Raw genomic sequence first — 21,967 nt, 5'->3', positions numbered from 1 at the left:
CTCATCTGCTATGCACTTCTGCAACTGTGACACATGGAAAGTGCTATGGACCTAACTAACCTCCTATAGGAGATCCAGTCTACATGCCACCTTGCCAACCTTGGAAATGATCCTGAATTGCCCAATGTATCGGGGGCCCAATTTCCCCCTCTTCCTGAAGCGAATTACACCCTACCAGGGCGAGACCTTTAGTAATACCATGTCTCCCACCTGGAACTCCAGCTCAGAACGACACATGTCGGCGTAGCTCTTCTTCCGACTATAAATGGTCTGCAACGGCTGTCTGATCTGCTGAATCCTCTCGGTAATCTGCAGAACCACCTCTGTCCGTCCCATCACTCTGTGGCCGATCTCACTCCAACAGACTAGGGTGCGACATGTTCGTCCATACAAAAGCTCATATGGTGGGGCATCAATAATAGAATGAAATATGTTGTTGTAGGCGAACTCTACAAGGGGTAGGTAGGAGTCCCAGCTCCCACCAAAGTCAATAACGCAAGCTCTCAGCATATCCTCGAGAGTCTGTATGGTCCGCTTACTCTGGCCGTCTGTTTGCTAATGATAGGCTGTACTGAAGTACAGTCGCGTGCCTAGTTCCCCGTGGAACTTCTGCTAGAAACAAGAGGTGAACCGAACATCACGGTCTGAGACAATAGAGACCGACACCCCATGGCGAGCAACGATCTCACGAATATGCAAGTCGGACAAGTTCTCGACCGATGAACTCTCCCGTATCGCTAAAAAGTGGGCGCTCTTAGTCAATCGATCCACGATGACCCAAATAGCGTCAAAGCCCTTCGCCATCCTTGGTATCTTGGTGATAAAATCCATCGTGATCTGTTCCTACTTCCACATGTGAGTCTCCAGAGGCTGCAACTCACCATGCAGCCTCTGGTGCTCGGCCTTGACCATCCGACGGGTCAAGCACCTCTCTACGTACCACGCAATCTCTGTTTTCATGCATGGCCACCAGTAACTCAATCATAAATCTTGATACATCTTGGTGGCCCCCGGGGGTGGATAGAGTAGCGAGACTTATGAGCCTCCTCCAAAACAATTTGTTTGACCCCACCAGACATCGGAACCCAAACCCTACCGCAACAGGTCAATAATCCCCGACTATCCTTCTCAAATTGGGTGTTCTCACCCCTAATCCTCTCAAGCTTCCAATTTTCCTATCGCAAACCCTCATCTTGAGCTTCCCTGATCAAACTCACTAGTGGAGAATCCTATTATATCCTCATTCATATTGTCGGAGTAGCAGGTATAGCTGACTTGTGGCTCAGAGCGTCCGAAACCACGTTCGCTTTACATGAGTGGTAAAAGATCTCACAATCGTAGTCCTTGACTACATCCAGCCACAAACGTTATCTCATGTTCAGGTTCGGCTGAACCATGATGTGTCTCAAGCTCTTGTGATTCATGTATATGGTACAATGGACCCCATAAAGATAATGTCTCCAAATCTTGAGAGCGAACACCACCGTTCCCAACTCCAGATCATGGGTAGGGTATCTCGTCTCGTGCAGCTTTAACTGCCGAGATGTGTAGGTTATCACCCATCCTCTCTGCATAAGGACCGCTCCCAGTACTGTGATGGATGCATCATAGAACACTACAAAATTGTTAACTCCCTCCGAAAGAGTCAAGACTGGAGCCTCGTATAGTCGCTGTCTGAGGACCTCAAATGTCGTCTGCTGCTCAGGGCCCCACCGGAAATCCACCCCCTTCCTCGTTAGACAAGTGAGGGGTACTTTAATCTTAGAGAAATCATGTATGAATCTCCAGTAGTACCCTGCCAATCCCAAGAAGCTCCTGATATCCAAGGGAGATTTCAAAACCTCCCACTGCATAACCGCCTCCATTTTGGCCAGATTGACCAAAATACCCTCCTGGTTAACGAGATGTCCAAGGAACTGAACCTCTTGTAACAAAAACCTCATCTTTGAGAACTTGGCATAAAGTTGTTCTTGTCTCAAAACACCCAATAGCTCTTGTAGATGCTATTCATGCTACTCTCGGGTCTTGGAGTACACCAAGATATCGTATATGAACACGATGACCGAGCGATCGAGAATCGGTCTGCAGACCCGATTCATCAGGTCTATAAATATTGATGGCGTGTTGTTGAGCCCAAATGGAATCACCATGAATACTGAATGTCCATAACGAGTATGAAACACAGTCTTATCCGCATCCTCCTCTCTAACCTTGACCTGATAGTATCTGGACCTCAAGTCTATGTTGGAGAACCAAGATGCTCCCTATAACTGATCGAATAGACCATTTATCCTCGAGAGTGGGTAGCAGTCTTCACCATCATCTTGTTCAACTCCCAGTAGCCAATGCACATCCGGTGTGAACCATCCTTCTTCCGGACGAAGAGGATCGGCGCTCCCCACGGAGAACTGCTCGGACGAATGAACTGTTTGCCCAACAGTTCCCGCAGCTGTGATAATAGCTCCTGCATCTCTGGTGGTGCCAACCGGTACAACGCCTTGGTGATAGGGGTCGCACTTGGCACTAGGTCGATCCTAAACTCGACCTGTCTCTCCGGAGGCACTCCGGGTAACTCCTCTGGAAACACGTCCGCACACTCTCTAATTACTGGAACCTCTAAAACTAAAATCAGATCTCTAACTCGTGTATCCACCATGTACGCTAGATAATCGGCACACCCGTGCTGAATATACTGCCGAGCCCTGACAGTCGAACAAAACCTTGATCCCAATCTGGTGCCATCGCCATAGACAATCAGTTCTCCCCCACTTGGGGTTTGAACTACCACTCGCTGACCCTCATAGTCGATCATGGTACCGAAGCGACTAAGTTATTCCATACCCATGATCACACACACATCCCTTATGGGAATAAGAATCAAGTCTATCAGGGAAGATACCCCAAAGATCTCCAACACGCAACCACGATAGACTGAAGAAGCAGAAACCCCATGCTTGTTGGCGATAGAGACTCACAATAGACACTCTAGCTCTCCTATTGGCAACTTGAACTCCCTACTAAATGCCCGAGAGACAAACGACCGACTCGCCCTCAAATCGAATAATACCAAAGCGTGTAAGGAGTTTACTAAGAATGTACCTAACATGGTACAACACATATAAGTATAAAACAAATATAATCAGTAAGATAAGGGATATAAACATACCAGATGTGCATTGACTACCTAACATGGTACAACACACATAAGCATAAAACAAATATAATCAACTCCAAGAACTCCTAAGCTAACTACTACCGCTCGACCTGAGGAATGTAGCGAGTGCAAAACATATCCCTGAACTGCTCCCAAGTAACCACAACTCTCTGATCGTCCGAATATGACCCAATCATCAACCTCCACTAATCCTTTGCCCTGGACCTCAGTAGGTTCAGGGCACATCTGAACTTCTAGTCAGTAAGACATGAACACGTAAAAAAAACATCCCTCCATGTTAGACAACTACCTTATGGCTCTGATCAGATCCCGAGTCCCATCAAATGTCGGGGCTTCATGTTATCAAATTCCCAGTACTGAAAAGCTCGACTAGCTCCTCCCCCTGCCGCTATTATAGCTCATGTAGCTGTTGCGGCAACAGTCTCCGTAAGGGCTGCATACATGTCATCAAAATACTCTATCATGGTGGTCTTAATATACTCAAACATATCCGGAATTTGTCCCTAGAAAATCTTGACCACCTCCTCACGTATGATCTCCCTGACATGATCCTCTGTCAATGATGGCCTCTCCTAGACTATAGTCTCGGGTACTATCGGGGCACCCTGACTGCACTGTCCTGATCCCGATCCAGATCCAGTCACAAAACGCCTCGTAACCACCATACTGAAAATACACCAGGAAGATATCATATAATTCGCATAAATATCAGGGAACCAACTCCCAACTAAGCCCTAGGGGTTGTGACTTCCTTGCTACGCCTATGGGTCCTGTTCTTTCAGTAGTACAAGACCATACTACCTTCCACACCTACCCATATTTGTATCAAGTACCATCACAACGCCCTAACCAGATACATACGCATGGTGCACGCTTAATCCTCACTCCTAGATGAAGGCTAACTATCTCATAACTGGCCTACTGACCCAACATAACTCAACTATCCATGAAACTTCCACCAACCCTGTAGCACTAGTGTATGCTAGCCAAACAAAATGTTGGACCCTATAGACATCAGAATACTTAGTCCTACTCTAAGCCCACAACAAGACAAGGAATAGGAAATAAATCTAAACAAAATATTCTCAGGCTATAAGATCTTAATTATGTACAACCTATAATGCATACACTGAGTAAATACAATAATAGTGTCAATTTCCTTAGTTTGAGACTGGATTCACACAAGTGTTCCTCCAATTCATGCAAACTAAGGCTCTAATACCAACTTGTAACACCTGTAAAAATCAAGCCAATTTAAAACTTTTTCAAGCATTCAAAAATCATTAAATTATTACAAAGTGTTTTCAAAATAGTTTAAACATCAGAGTATCCCAGAAATCCAAATCATAAAATGAGGAGGTGAACGATCATGCCTTTTCCTTCCTGCGATCATCTGAGGTACCTGAAACAAAATCTAAAACTGTAAGCCCGAAGCTTATTGAGTTCCCCCAAAATATCCATAAACACAACAATATACATATAATCACAAACAACATACTATGGGTCCAATCAACCATCAGGTTGGAATACCCTAGGCCCTCAACCATCGGGTTTGAATACCAACATACTATGGGTCCAGTCATCCTCGGGATGGAATACCCTCGGCCCACAACCATTGGCTTGGAATGCCTTCATATTACAAGTCCAATCATCATTAGGATGGAATACTCATGTCCCACAACCATCGGGTTGGAATGCCCAAGTCTATTGGCCCTTGCACAAAGAAGATAAGCCTCAACCATTGATATAACATGTGCACATATATCAGATAATCACATAATAATCTATATACATACAAATCGATCTAACAGATCATAACATCCTCTCTACCAGGATACTGATCTAACAGATCATACGATACTCGAGCATATAACATATCAGGATAGCAATCCAAATAGGGCCGGCCTTGGTACCTTTGATGTGAGGAAAGCTCACCTCACAAATGTCGAACTATAGTGATAAGATCAAACTCGTGAATCACAGCCAAGAACTTCACCACCTATATCCGTCATAGGACCACTTCCATAAATTCCTAATTACTAAAATACCCCCAGAATTCAGACTGGTCAACCCTTGGTTAAAGTCAAAGTCAACAGTCCATGTTGACCCAACTCATCGAGTGTAGTTCACTAACTCGTTGAGTCCTTCCAGAACTCGAGAAATTGTGAAAACCCTAATTGACTCGCCGAGTTTCCAAACAACTCGTCGAGTCCATGCGTGTCCAAAAGTCGGGAAAAGCCCTAACTGACTCGTCGAGTCGTCTTACCGACTCGTCGAGTCCATGCAGAACTAACAACGATCAATTTTCATCGACCTCATCGAGTCAACCATGGAACTCGTCGAGTCTCTTCAGTCCATTTCTCATACAGATGCTTTTTCGTGAAACCAAAGCTCCAAACCGTAGATCTAGGCTCCTAGGGTGTGATTATCACGTAAAGTTGCTAACTTTACGTGCATGCAAAGCTCCATGAAGCTAAAACACTCATAAATAGCCTTAGAAGAAGGTTTTGGACATGAAGGAGAGCCAAATCCTCATAAAGCTTGAGGCTTTATGTCCATAAAGGTCTAGAGGAGTCCAGATCTAGAACTATGTCCTTGTGACATGGTCAAATTCGAAAATAACTCCATTTTTGCACCAAAATACCAATATTCTCACTTAAGAAGGGATCTAATAAATAAAAGACCAAGGTAGAGGCTTTTTACTTTTAAATTCAAGCCAAGACAATGCAGATACTAGATCTACCCTCTTCTTCTCGTTCCAAGATTTTAAAACTCTAAGCTTCTTCAATCAAAAGCACCAAAAGCACACTTTATCCTCTCAAACACTCAAGAACAAGGTTAGATTGATTAGGGATTCTTCTGTCTGTTAAAAGGTGGTAAGCAGTTGGAGGTACGGACTTAAGGTCCTTTAAATAGGGTGCAAACCCTAAAAATTAGGGTTTCATTTTCCATATCCTACTCGTCGAGTCAGGGTCCTCCGACTCGTCAAGTAGGTCCAATAATCCACGCGGCTAACCCGCCTCTACATGACGAGTTAGGGCAACCAAATCGTCGAGTGGGTCCATAAACATGTACATAATTCTTTAAAACTTATACCTGGGAGTTGGGGTGTTATAGCCTCAAAACTAGTATTTAGATATAATTACTTTTAGAGGAAGAGATTGAATTGATGATTTATTATATGATTAATAAATTAGAATAAATAGTTTATTAATATATTAATAATGAATTATAATAATTAATTTGAAATTAAAAAGAAATTAATTTGAATTAATTTTGGCATTAATTGAATTGATTAAAAGTTTAGGGACTGGTTGGTTATTTATTGAAAGTTGAAGCGGGAAAACTCTAGAACCTCATGGGATGGGGTGAATTAAAATTTGTCTAGAAATAAGCTAGAATTTCCATTCATGAGGCTTAGGATAAGAAGACAAGGGAACTTGATTATTATATTAATTAATCTATGCCTTATCCCCAAAACCCTAGCGTTGGCCTCAAGTTTCCTTCAACTATATAAACCCCTCAATGACGCTTATTATTTTGACCACTCCTTCTTGCCTTCATAGAGCTGAAATTTTGCTCAAGATTCCTCTCTCCTCAAGTCTTTTTTCTACTAGGGGTTTTGGGTACAAACCATTAGAGCAATCAATTCCTTTGGTGCTAGCTTTCCAAGATTTTGAAGAAGGGTTCTACTTTGATTATTTGCAATAATAATCAAAATGTATATAACCCTAATTTGATGTGATTTTTGATTTTATATCCTCTCACCTATGGTTTCTTGATATTAATAGTTAGTTGCTATCAATAGAGAAAACATAGATCATTTCTAGGTTGCATGTGAAATTAAGGGTTTAAGAGTTTTTTCTGCCAAATGAAAATTTTGTTTTATAACCTAGAGACTCATTAGATTTGTCGGTGGTTATTCATCCTAGAAATCTGTTCTACATAGATTTTTGTAACTTATTTGTTGAAGGGGGGGGGGGGGGTGAGTGAGTGAGAGAGAGAGAGAGAGTGGGAGAGAAAAGTGGATTTAATTGTTTTTAATTAACTAAAAGCCACCTGCGTCTATTAACCGGATAAAAAAGGTTAAGGGGAATAGATTAATAGGTCACTACCAATTTGTTCCCTTATAAGGCACGGAAAAAAACTTTAGAGATTGAAAAGGTAAAGTCGAAATACATAGTAAGGACGTTGCATCATTTTCCCTAGAAAAAACTCATTTATGAAAGCAGTTTCTGTCACAAAATCGTTTATAAACCAACGAATTTACACTAGATTCATGATTATCAAACTTTGTAATGGATTTGCCAACATATTTGTGACGGATTTTGATGAATTTTCACTAAGTTTACATTTGACGGGAAAATTCAAGCGATAACCCGTGCTACCCCATGCAACATAGTAAATCCGCCATTGGGTGCTTGACACAAGATGTTACAAACAAATGAGAAGATAATCCTAATCTCTCTCTCTCTTGCTCTCTCTCTCTCTCTATCTCTTCTATATCGCTCTCTCTCTTTCTCCCTCTCCCTTTTCCTCCCTCCCCCCTCTCTCTCTCTCTCTCTCTCTCTCTCTCTCCCTCACACACACACACACACTCCCCCTCTCTCTCTCTCTTGTTGGGAATATACCAACGAACACAGTTTGCTAACCTGGAAGCTTTTTATGTTCTTTGGTGTTTTGTTACTTTAATGTTTGTTTTTATAAGAGTAAATAGAAGTCAGTCTATCTCAATATTAATAATAACTATACTAAAATATGTTACTAAAATATATCGTTTAATGATATTTATTGTTGTTTTTATGATTAATTAATTTAAAAAAGTTATCTGGTTAACATTTTAATTTATATCATTGTAATTATTTAAAAAATCAAACATTAATTGTTTTATATTTTTAAAGGTAACAATATAATTTTTGTATATAATGTTATTTTTAATTAATGTTGTTGTAAGTTATTTTAAGTTACTTATTTAGAAACTCATATTATTATAAAACTAGTTTTATGAATTTTTTTAGTTAATATGGGATTAAAGTTTAATTTTTACATTTAACAATGCAAACAGTCTCTATGACTCCACTGATTTGTACTCCTATCAGTAGTTTGACCTGCTAGATTCTTACTAGGTTTTAATTCATTTTCGTAGTTTGACCTGCTAGATTCTTACTAGGTTTTAATTGTTCAAAAAAGAGAGTAAGAGTTATGTGTTTCTTGTGTTTTGTTTTTAATGATCTCGTATAAAATTAAATTTTATGCTGAAATTACATTTATGTTTAACAACTATTTCAAAAGTTATATGTTACTAGCATCATTGTCAGCTTATAATAGATTAAAAGATCAATTATGTAACATCCGGATTTCCAGGTACATTATTTATTTATTATTTTGGAGATTTTGAGAGAGACTCGGCGAGTTGATGCTTAGACTCGCCGAGTAGAGTCACGAATTTCCATTCGGGTTAATGACTGGACTCGACGAGTCGACTAGTGGACTCGGCGAGTCCACACTGTTTAATGAACCCCTAATTTCCGGGGTTTGAGACCTATTTAAAGGCCCTTATGGCCTTCATTTGCAGCTACTAGTTGATAGAGAGAGACCCCAGAGTGTGTGAACGTTTTGAGAGAGAAAGGAAGCCATTTTTGATCCTTGTATGGGTGATTTTGCAAGAAGAAGGTGACCAAGGCAAGAGGAAGCTGAAGAGGGAGATAATCTGTGGATTTCAGAGCTTAAGGACTTCATCTTGAGGTACATATGCGATCCTTCTTCAGTTTTGGGTGTTAATCCTGGAGAGTTAAGGTTTCTAGCCCGTTTAGGATATGATTGTTAGTGCAATTGGTCCTTTCTTGGGTTGGGGCTGCGGATTTGGATCCAAAGAGGTCCAGAGATCTAAGCCCCTTGATCTTTATGGGGTGTCATTGGGTTATATGAGCTTAGGGTGGTATATTGAGGCCATTTCTTCAAATAGAGCCATAGGGTCTTTGCATGGGCATCAAGATCCAAACTTTACGTGTTTATTATGATCAAGGAAGGCAGATCTATGGGTTAGAGGAACAGATCTGACCTTAGGAGGTCATTTATGTATAAGCATGGTATGAACTCGCCGAGTCCCAAGAACAGACTCGGCGAGTAGAGCTAGGGTTTCCCGTAAGTCACTCAGTGAGTAACTTGTCGAGTTGGGGGAATGACTCGGTGAGTCAGAAGGGGGTAGAGGATTACAGGTGGAACTCATCGAGTTCCTAATTGAACTCGACGAGTTGAGTTAGGGTGACCCCGAGATTCATGCCAGGTGTAACCCATCGAGCAGGGCTCGACATGTCATGAGAGGCTAGAGAGATAATGGACACGTGTAGACTCGCCGAGTCGCTCAAGTGCACTCGATGAGTCAGGTCAAAGTTTGACCGTTGACTTTGTTGACTTTTAGGGATTGGTCAACAATGGGGTCTTTGAGTCAAGAGAGGGGTAAAATGGTCTTTTACCTATCTGAGGGTGCTAAGAGAGGGTTGGGTCTAGTCTCGAGAGTTATATTTATGAGCGTATTTTACATTATGTGATTAGGCAGAGGCTAGACTGTACTGCTACCGAGTCAGGGATTTACCGAGACATCTGAGGTGAGTCTTCTCACTATACTTTACCTTGAGTGGTAATTAGAGTTATGTGATAGAGTTATTGTATGCTATTTACTTGATGTGTTGCACTGCATTATTTCTATGTGATTTATGCCATGTGTATATCAGAGTTAGAACCGGAAGGTTCACAGAGCTAGGATCAGAGGGTCCACCTAGTTAGGGCCCAAGGGCCCACAGAGTTATAGCCTCGAGTGGCTAGTATGTGTTATGTATGGTATTTTGGGGAACTCACTAATCTTTATGCTTACAGTGTTATGTGTTATGTGTTTCAGGTACCAGTGATGATCGCGGGAAGGTGCCGACATGATCTGTACACACACCTGTGGAGTTTATTATGATTTGATCTTGGGAAATGTTTTGTGAACAATGATACGATACAATGAAATTTTATTAATGAATGTGTTTGGAAAATGTGTTTTGAAAATGTGAAAATTGTGTTAATTTTACAGTGTTACAAGTTGGTATCACAGCCTTGGTTTGAGGGATTCGTATGCATCTTCGGGCGTATCTGAACTCAAATTGAGGATTTAGGAAATTTTTTTGATAACAAAACAATTTTAAAAAAAAGTTTTTGAGAAAAATAGAGCAGAGCTGTGTGTACGATCAGTCAGCGCTCGAACGGTGATTTTCCAAAATACTCTTGTAATAAGTGCTGCGAGATATATTATGTTATGTTATATGATGAGCTATATTATGCATGCTAGAGTAGACTAGGTATCCTTATTAGGACTAGAGTGGCCTGATATATGATGCTTTAGTCTAGGAGCTTTGCTGCTAGGGATGCTTGAAAGTGTTTAGATAGCAGCGAGGAGCTTATGAGAGATTAGCTAGTGAGTAGCATATGATTTAAGAGAGTAGAGTGCTTGGGAATTGGGACTTTGGGAGGAGGACTTGGGATGAATGCTGACGCGGTGTGGTCGGTAGTATTGGGCCCGTACTACTGAAGGCACCGGATCAGTGTGCAACCCAAGTAAAAATCCTAGGGTACTAGAGATCAAGTAGGATTGGGATATCGAGTGTGTGTACACCCGAGTGAGTTTTTGATATCTTGTGTTGTATTTCAGAGAGACATCATGGTAGGAATGTGCCACAGACCATGGACTAGTGGAAGGGGTGTGAGCGACGAGGAGCTCCGCCAGATGATTCATGATGAGGTGGCTCCTGCCATCTGCGCTAAGATTCCAGAGATTTTCGGGTCTATCAAGACCACCCTGATAGAGACATTTGATGAGAGATACGATGGTCTTTCTGATGCTGCTGTTGCTGCGGCCACCACAGCTGTAGCTGCGGCTAGACCGCAGGGTGGTGATGCGTTGCTATTCCGGGAGTTCAGCAACACAAAACCACTAGAGTTTGATGGGACCCAGGACTCGATTGCAGCGATGAGGTGGATTTCAGACATCAAGGGGTGTTTCTTCACCTGCTCATCTCCAGAGCATTTGAGAGTCCGGTTCGCGTTGAACCAGCTTCGCTTGGGAGAGAAGGACTGGTGGAAGTTTGTGACGACGCATTATTCGCCTATCGAGCTTGCTGCAGTGACGTGGGAGAGGTTCACTGCTATGTTCTGAGATGAGTACGTTCCCCAGGTGGAGAGGGAGCGTTAGCAGAAACACTAAGAATAGTACAGTAATGTGCAAAAATTTATATGCGTAAATATAAATTGTAAGGATGCACTTAAGATAATCATTTCCACTAATGAAGTCGTTTTTCATCATGAAACAGAGCTATGTCTTCACCAAGAGGTAACAAACCAACTAGCAAGGCGCCAACACTGCAGATAGACGCTGCTACTTTTCAGGCTGCAGTCACGGCAGCCGTGGCAGCCGTCATGGTGCAATTCAATGCTAACAACGTCAGCAGGGGTGGAAGCGGTACTAACAATACAAATTGTGGTAACAATCAAGAACACCAATGGGTACCTACCAACGAAAATACCTCAGGCCACGAACCTACGAACAAGAAGAGAAAGTTTTGGAACATGAAAGTGCGCCACCAATCTCAAGTATACACTAAAAGACAACAACCTAGGGCCGCCCCTACCATTGCAACAGCAGTCATGACACATGCCTCAACACTAGCCACGGGGTCTGCCACCCAAACGCCGGCCAGACCATATGAGGGATCACTCCCAAAGTGCAACCAATGTGGCTTTCATCACTATGGGGCTTGCCGGGAGTTACACTGTAAAAACTGCAACAGGAAAGGGCATACCGTCTGTTTCTGTAGGGCCCCGACCCATCACCTCCCTTCAATCACCTGCACCAAGGAAGGCCCAGTATGCTACCTATGCGGTGAAACGGGACACTTCAAGAGAGAATGTCCAACTGAGAAGAATGACGAAGGGATAGGAGGTGTGTGATGAACACACCAACAAGAGCAGTAAGGGAACCATGTTAGGACTTTTGTAATGTTCCCAATGACAAAACATTTAAGTACTATATGTTTGTAATGAAATTGGTACGCTTACTAAAGTAACCTTCCTTGTAAAAAGTAGCTAAAACGTTCTGTCTCATACAAATAAACCCAAAGACATTCATATATGACCTTAGTATCATTACCTGTAAGTTGCGATAACCTTGTCCATACATCGGGGTTAATTAAAATCAAAATACTAAAGTCTTGAAACAGATAATTCCATCCTGACTTCGATTCCACGTCTAGTATTAGGGGTTGAGTGGGGTCACCCACTCGACGATTTCACGACATCAACTTGCATACAACGATCATATACCGCTCGATCGTAAGGAGACCTGTCAGGAATCATGATATCAAGTATCATTACTGGCTATCGAAAACACACCCACTACCAGTGCTAGACACTGTGGTATGAATCATCTACCATAATCATAACATCAAACAAAACGGAACACACAGAAAAGAAATACAAGACACTTTATCACTCTAGTGATCTCTTCTTACGAATACAACTTACCTCATGTTATCTAAAAAGATATTGTTGTCGTTATCCAATTTTGATTGATATTGCCCTCATCTTCCCGATTTAACGACTACAAAAAGGGCCCTTCGCCTAACCCCCCCCCCCCCCGAATATCGAAACCTTCGTCTCTCATAAACATCCAACACGAACCTTTGGGTCATCTCTCGCTATGAAACTCCAAAACACGCACCAAAGGAGTGTTATACTTCCCAAAGCCTTATCACAAGTATTTACAGGAGACCTTTCGGGAATGTCATGCATACAACAGACAAGGTTCAAGCAAGGAAGCTTGGGATGGATACAACCAGGTGCGAATCTTGCCATGAACTTCGGGCCAAGGTTGCCCAGAAGGACGAGTGAATGTCCTACCATCCGAAAAGGCCTAGTCGCGTAAACCAAACCCACATGCTTCTTACCGAGCTACAAGAACTGTCAGGTCAAACCTATCGAACCACTAAACAATGAAATTGAAGAACCAAGCTTCTCACCCTAGAAAGCTCTGGTCTTATTCTTCAAATAGAAAGGAAAAATTGCTCGTAATTCCATCAACTTCAGAGGCCCCGACAATATCTCCAGTAGAAACCTTTACTATCAACCTCGCATAGTGGAATAGGCCGAAAAACCGCAAGGAACGAGGTACCCTTCAGGAATTGGACCTGAGATCTGAATATGACTAGTCACGAGTATTGAAGAAGGATGTCCGAGAACAATCCTCCAATTTCGATGCGGACGCTGGAAGTTCGTAGTGATACCCCTCGGATAGGACCAAACCCACCCGTAGAATTCATGAACGTAATAGATAGGATATTCCATTCTTACTAGGATCAGTTTGTCATTGTCATTACAAATGACTTGCTTATCTACCCTCGTAGTAAGAAGGAAACCAAGGAGAGCAGCTACAACAAACCACGGAAGCGATACGATCAGAGAAGTATTACCCGAAGTTGTCTAGATACGAGTTTTGGAATTAAGGAGTCCAATTCCTAAGACACATCCTTATAAATGTGGAAATTCTTAAGGACCCTTTCAATTGATCAAAACCGTTGAGAAACACTCAGCACCAAAGATGATAGCTGGAATACGCCAAAATTCTGGGTCTCGCGGACCTACCGTCTTAGTTCCTTTGGAACTTCTCGTAAAATACGGACCCCATCCCAACTTTGACCCTAAAGGGAGCAACCCTTGACAGGAAGAGAAGCAAGAGGGAGAAACCTTTAGAACTCCAGTATAACCGACCAAATTCCTCTGGAAACACTCACTCTGGGAAGGCTTAGTACGCTTCGGAAAGCATGGAAAGCCAATACCCCAAATAATTATGCCTTTCGAGATTCTTGTCAGAATCAGCCCTGTAACTCGCTACTTCAATCTACTCCCGCGAGCTTGGTAAAGTACGCTCTACCCAACACGTTCCAAACTTACAAGAAGTATCTATCCGACGAGATTCTTGCAATTCCCCTCGACGAGATCGAGTTCCACAAGAGCCTCACCTTCTTGGAAGAACCATAGTGACCATGGACCGAGGTCAAGCGGATGAAACAACGCAGCTTCCCATTAGTGAAAGTTCACTGGAATGCTAACCAACGGCCTGGAGTCACTTGGGAGCGCGAGAATTAGTCGATTAGGAAGTATCCCCACTTCTTGGCTTGATTATTCATGCCTACTCTTTGCCTAAATTCAATTTTCGGGATGAAATTCCCTCTAACAAGGGGATGATGTGACAACCGTCAATTTCCGGTCAAGTCAAAGTCAACCGAAGTCAACAAGTCAAACCGTTCGACTCATTTTGCACGTGGGTACTATAGTTTATGTTAGGTAAATACTAAACAACTCGCTATTCTAATGAGAGATCATAAATAAAAAAGTGCGAACATCTAGATATCCTTAACCTAAAACTGTTGTACATGGCGAGCCAAACCGATAAAACAATGTTGCATACTCATCAGGAGTGTGTAAGACCCTTAAACAAGGCTTAACAGGGTTTACGAACCTTGCATTGCGAAGTCGGACACTCACAAATGCCACACATGAAACCTCTCTCAATCGTTTTCACTCTATCTCTTCTTATCAAGAATCTCTCCCAAATCTCTCCAAGTATGTGAAATATCTCTCAAATATCTCTCTGTATGAGAAATCTCTCCAAGAATGTCAAATCTCTCCCAAATCTCTCCAAGTATGTGAAACCTCTCTCAAATATCTCTTTTTATGAGAAATCTCTCCAAGAATGTCAAATCTCTCCCAAATCTCTCTAAGTATGTGAAACCTCTCTTAAGTATCTTTTTGTATGAGAAATCTCTCCAAGAATGTCAAATCTCTCCCAAATATCTCCAAGTATGTGAAACCTCTCTCAAATATCTCTTTGTATGAGAAATCTCTCTAAGAATGTCAAATCTCTCCAAGTATGTGAAACCTCTCTCAAATATCTCTTTGTATGAGAAATCTCTCCAAGAATGTCAAATCTCTCCCAAATCTCTCCAAGTACGTGAAATCTCTCCCAAATCTCTCTCAAAAGTTTCCCGTAACTTTTTAGAATCATTCGGGTCATTCCTACCCTTAACCGGGTCAAAAACGGCTTAAAACGGGGTAAAAACGAGAAAAATGGACCTTAGAAACCAAAACCCTTCTCAAGGAGCCGAAGCTCCTTGAGGTCGAGACCCTGGACCGAACCTAGTCTCTGCTTGGCCGAACCCGAAGAACCGAATCACTGTAGCGAGAACGAGTCTCGGTCTCTGTCTCCTTCCCTCCTCTCGGCTCTCTGCCTCCTCTCGGTCTCTGTTCTCTCTTCTCCCACCTCTCGGTCTCTGTTCTCTCTTCCCTCCTCTCGGTCTCTGTTCTCTCTTCTCCCACCTCTTGGTCTCTGCTCCCTCTCTTCTCATCTCTCAGTTTCTCCTCCCCTCTCGGTTTCTTCCCTCTCTCCTCTCGGTTTCAGCATCAGAAGACCGAAACTCGGCCAGATTTCGGAATTTTGTCACTTTTAGCCCCTTTTTGATATTTTTAACATTTTAAGCCCGTTTTTCGTGATTTTAAAGCTGGTTTTTCTCCAGAAATTATATTTTAATATAATAAACCGTAAATATTCATAATTTAAACATATTTTGATGAAAATCATTATCTAAATAATAAAGATCTAATGGGGGATTTATTTAAGGTGGAGTGTGACCTTGCCTTAACTTATGTCACAAGCAACCACCCCACACCCACTCTATGACCAGCCACACCTCCCCACCTTACCTAGGTCACTTCAATGTCCCTTACACTCAATTTCCACTCATTCCCACGTTTTTAGAGCTGGAACAAACACCCTCTCTCCTTATTTCTCTCATTTGCTCTCATTTCACCAAGTATCAAACACCACTTTTCTCTCAAACTTTTTCTCCACCAAATTCGAGATTCAAGGCTGATTTTCAAGTGTTCTTCCACTCTTAGTAAGTATAATTCATCCTCCTTATGGTTATTTCACTTCATTCTACTCAAATCATTGATTGCTTACACAAACTCCATAACTATGATGTTAGATTCTCGAAAATCTTCAAGGCATCTCCAAGTGTTCTTGAGTTAAACACTTCCATCCTTCAACAATCATCTACCGAAATCACTTAAGGTGAGTTCATACCCCTACATTTTCATGTTTTCTCAAGTTTTTAAGGGGGGAATACAAGTTAAAACACCAAGAACATAACTAAGTTTTTCTAACAGCCTTCATCAGAAAAGTTCAACTCCATTCACGGAATGTTTTGGGCAACTTAAACATTTTTGTTTTCAAAACTGTATAAGGTGCAAATAGTTCAAGTTCTTAGCTTTAAAATGACTACTTGCACATCTCCATACAATTTTTCTATAATTTATGGTGATTTGTACAAAACTGCCTATCATTTCAAACAACAATCCGGACCAGTCTGTGATTTTGGACTTATTCACCCAAGTTGGAGGTCATTAAAAATCGTAATAAAAATTACGAGTAAACTAGACACATTTTGGGAACTCTCAGAATTTACGGATCTAGTTTTCGACTTTGTATGATTTTTCTATGATTTTTCCAAAACAGTGCAGAATGGTTAAAGTTAGGTAACAACATATACATATCATAACACTTTGTATTATGTTGAGCAAAGTGTATAATCATAAGTTCTAATTATTGAATGTGTTTCTTTGTTAGTTTATCATCATGAACTGAAACTAATTCATTCATAATAAATATTATACATTCATTCTAGAACACGTATAATAAACTATAAAAAGTATAGTTTAATGGATTCATAACATTAATGCATTTCCATAAAAGAGTTCTTACATATTACAAACGCTTTAGATAAACTATAATAGGTATAGTTTATGATACATCACACAACACACTCATACAAAAAGGGTACGTTCATACAGAAAAGATTTACATTCACACACATTTCACATAAACTTGTTAACCTAAATTGTGAGACATTCTCTTCCCGTACGTCCGAGTGCGGGATATAATTCCTGGTAGTTATAATCAGAATCTCCTGGAGGGAGAACGTGATACTTGTATATAGATCTATATAGGGTTTGACACCCCACACCTTGCTGCTAGCTACAGTGGGACCTGCAGGTCTACGGGTGACAGATGTCATTTCAGTTTCGCGATGCCTGAGAAACGTCGTGGCAGGTTCACATAGTCATAGTATGATTATAGCGACTCACATAGGGATATAACAATCCATAAAGTTTACGGGATTTTATTTATAAAACCTAAATGGGTTTTATGTCGATTTAAAATCATTTTTTTATCTTAATGAGTACAAATATTACTGTACACTTTCGGTTTTGGTAAATTATGCCTACACATCATTTGAAACCACATTTATATCTTTAAGTATGGCCAATACTTGTTATTTCTCGGTCCTCGGATTTAGGACTACATATACATAAAGTGTTAACAAACATAAGAATATACGGAAATTTCATTTAATTCAAACGCGTTCATGTTCATTTAAACACATATCATTTTCTATTAGTAAGAGAGGTTACTTATACATTTTGGTCTTCGGTCATAAGACTACATTACACAGATTTTAAAGAAAATATCGGATTTTCTGGATACATATTCTAACGCTTTTACAAGGAAAACGGTTTACTTTTCTAACGGAATCTCTTATGAACTCACCAACCTTTGTGTTGACACTTTTTCAAAACTACTTGTATTCTCAGGAATTCAGTGAAAACAGGAAATCAACAACGTTTTGAGGATGGGACGATAAATCGTCAAACAGTTCATTTTGTATCATAATGTAATTGATGTGAATCATGTAAACATGTACTTTGATGTAACTTTTTCAATTATATTTGTGATGGTTGTATTTACTTTGAGCACTATTATACTCATTGTTGTGATACTCTACATGAAGTCCTCCACCCCCGGACGTTTCCGCCATCCTTGGTTTGGGGGTGTGACACAGACAGTCGGCCCGTAAAGGCCGAGGTACCGAAGGCACGAGGGAGAGCCTTCCAGTTGACTGTGGAAGAGGTCCGTGCAGTTTCCGATGTCGTGGCTGGTATGTATTCTTTCATGTATTTACTTTTATGTTGAGATATTGTGCTTATATTATGATATGCGTAGGTACTTTTCTTGTGAGTTCCATACCTGCCTTGGTGTTATTTGAATCGGGTGCGAGTCGGTCTTTTGTATCTTTGGCTTTTAGTCAGTACATCAGTATTAGTCGAGAGGCGTTGAGTCGGCCCCTGAGAGTTTCCATAACTGACGAAAGAGCAGTGTATGCCACCGAGGTGATCCGAGGGTGTGTACTCGAGATTTTTAGCATTGAGTTTCCGATCGATTTAGTTCATATTGCGATGGGAGATGTCTGTGTCATCGTGGACATGGACTGGTTGAGCAAATTTGGAGCGGTTATCGATTGCGAGAGACAGCTGGTGACCATATGAGACCCTAGTGGGGGAGTTCTTACGGTGTACGGCGAGGGTACATGTTCTGGGTTGGCATTTTGTTCAGCCGCTAGAGCGAGACAGAGTCTACAGCAGGGCTGTAAGGGATTTGTAGCGTATGTGATGGATACGAGGGTTGATTCAGAGAGACCAAGGTCAGTTGATGAGGTTCCGATAGTGCGTGAGTTCCCGGATGTATTTCCGGAGGAGTTACCGAGTGTTCCTCCTGAAAGGCAGGTTGAGTTCAGTATCGATTTGGTTCCAGGGGCTGCACCTATCGCCAAGGCGCCCTATCGCCTTGCGCCTCGAGAGATGCAGGAGTTATCCTTACAGCTTCAGGAGCTGCTGGGGAAGGGGTTTATTCGGCCGAGCAATTCACCGTGGGGAGCACCTATCCATTTTGTTAAGAAAAAGGATGGCTCACACCAGATGTGCATTGATTACAGGGAATTAAACAAGCTGACGGTCAAGAACCGTTACCCGTTACCGAGGATCGACGATTTGTTCGATCAGTTATAGGGAGCATCTTGGTTCTCCAAGATCGATTTGAGGTCTGGATATCATCAGGTGAGGGTGCGAGATGAGGACATCCAAAAGACATCGTTCAGGACTTGTTACGGGCATTACGAGTTTATGCTGATGCCTTTCGGGCTCACCAATGCACCGGCGGTGTTCATGGATCACATGAACAGAGTGTGCATGCCGATGTTGGATCGCTCAGTGATCGTGTTCATCGACGATATATTGGTGTATTCGAGATCCAGAGAGCAGCATGAGGAACATTTGAGAGAGATCCTCGGAGTTTTGAGATCGGAGAGGCTTTATGCCAAATTCTCCAAGTGTGATTTCTGGTTACGAGAGGTCCAGTTCCTAGGGCACCTCGTTAACTAGAAAGGGATATTGGTCGATCCGGACAAGATTGAGGTAGTGATGAGTTCGAAGGTGCCGAGGTCACTTACCAAGATCAAGAGTTTCCTAGGGTTGGCTGGTTAATATCGGAGATTTATCAGGGATTTCTCCAAGATCGCTGTGCCACTCACCAAGTTGACCCGGAAGGGTGTTGCTTTTTCATGGGGCCCAGAGCAGCAGGCCTCCTTCGAGACACTTCGCCAGAGACTATGCGAAGCCCCGATGTTAGCCCTTCCAGAGGGGATGGAGGACTTCGTGGTGTATTGTGACGCGTCAATATTAGGGTTAGGAGCAGTGCTTATGCAGAGGGGGCATATGATAGCCTATGCATCGAGGCAGCTGAAACCTCATGAGTCGAGGTATCCCACCCACGATCTGGAGTTGGGGACAGTGGTGTTCGCCCTCACGATCTAGCGTCACTATCTGTATGGGGTTCGGTGTACCATATACACGGACCACAAGAGCCCGAAGTATTTAATGGATCAGCCCAATCTGAACATGCGACAGAGGAGATGGTTGGATGTGGTGAATGATTACGATTATGAGATCCTGTACCACCTAGGCAAGGCTAACGTTGTAGCCGATGCCCTGAGTCGTAGGGCAGAGGGCGCCCCGATATAGGATGTTTGTATGAGGCTGACGGTGATGATCCCGGTATTTGACGCCATTCGAGGGGCCCAGGCTGAGGCTGTAAGACCAGAGAACCGTAAGAAGGAGCGGGTTATCGGGCAGGTATCGGAGTTCATCACCGATATCCGAGGGCTTATGACCTTTCAGGGACGGATTTGGGTGCCGTTTGTGGGCGGAACGCACACCATCTTGATGGAGGAGACACATAGATCGAAGTTTCCGATCCATACCGGGGCCACTAAGATGTATCTGGACCTAAAGAAAGAGTATTGGTGGCCCTGTATGAAGAGGGATGTTGCATGGTTCGTTGAGAGGTGCTTGACCTATCGCAGGGTTAAGGCTAAGCACCAGCGTCCACATGGTAAGCTGCAACCATTAGAAATTCCCAAGTAGAAGTGGGAACATATTACCATGGAATTCATCACCAAATTGCCAAGGACTACGAGGGGTGTCGATGCAATTTGGGTGATTATGGACAGGTTGACGAAGAGCACTCACTTCCTTGCTATTAGCGAGAGCTCTTCTGCGGAGAGGCTGGCAGAGTTGTACGTGAAAGAGTTGGTATCGCGGCATGGAGTACCGGTCTCGATTGTTTCAGATCGAGATGTGCATTTCACTTCTAGGTTTTTGAAGAAGTTTAATGAGGATTTGGGTACGAGGCTGCATTTTAGTACCACATACCACCCACAGACTGATGGGCAAAGCGAGCGGACGATTCAGACGCTCGAGGACATGCTTCGGGAATGTGTATTGGACTTCGGAGGAAGTTGGGACACGTACTTTCCCTTGGCTGAGTTTTCCTATAACAACAACCATCATTCGAGCATCGGTATGCCACCCTTTGAGCTGTTGTATGGGACGAGGTGTCGGACCCCCATTTTCTGGGGAGAGGTAGGGCAACGTGTGATGGGTAGTACCGAGATTGTGCTTCAGATGACCGAGCAGATTCAGCAGGTCAGATAGAGGTTACTGACAACCCAGAGCCGTCAGAAGAGCTATGCGGATAGACGGCAGTCAGAGCTCGAGTTCCAGGTCGGTGACTTCGTACTCCTGAAGGTATCTCCTTGGAAAGGGGTGATCCAGTTCCGGAAGAGGGGCAAGCTGGGGCCCCGTTATATTGGTTAATTCTGAGTGATTGCGAGGGTAGGTCAGGTAGCCTACCGGTTAGAGTTACCTGTAGATTTGGGCCAGATTCATGACACCTTTCATGTATCACAGCTGAGGAAGTATATTGCCGATGAATCAGTAGTGGTACCATTAGAGGATATTCAAGTGGATGCGAGCCTGAACTATGTTGAGCGACCGGTTGCGATTAGGGATCAGAAGGTCAAGGTTCTGAGAAACAAGGAAGTGCATCTGGTGCAGGTCCAGTGGCAGCATCGGAAAGGGTCCGAGCTGACTTGGGAGCCGGAGCAAGAGATGCGTGCGCAGTATCCAGAGCTATTTGCAGAGTAAGACTTCGAAGACGAAGTATGATTCTAGTGGAGGAGAATTATAACATCCAGATTTCCAGGTACATTATTTATTTATTATTTTGGAGATTTTGAGTGAGACTCGGCGAGTTGATGCTTAGACTCGCCGAGTAGAGTCGCGAATTTCCATCCGGGTTAATGACCGGACTCGGCGAGTCCGTGCTGTTTAATGAAACCCTAATTTCCGGGGTTTAAGACCTATTTAAAGGCCCTTATGGCCTTCATTTGCGGCTACCAGTTGATAGAGAGAGACCCCAGAGTGTGTGAGCGTTTTGAGAGAGAAAAGAAGCCATTTTGATCCTTGTGT

This window comes from Lactuca saligna, chromosome 5, assembly GCF_052625555.1.
Source record: "Lactuca saligna cultivar CGN05327 chromosome 5, ASM5262555v1, whole genome shotgun sequence".
Classification (NCBI taxonomy): Eukaryota; Viridiplantae; Streptophyta; class Magnoliopsida; order Asterales; family Asteraceae; genus Lactuca; species Lactuca saligna.
The sequence above is the reverse complement of the archived record's forward strand: the minus strand, read 5'-3'. Positions refer to the sequence as shown.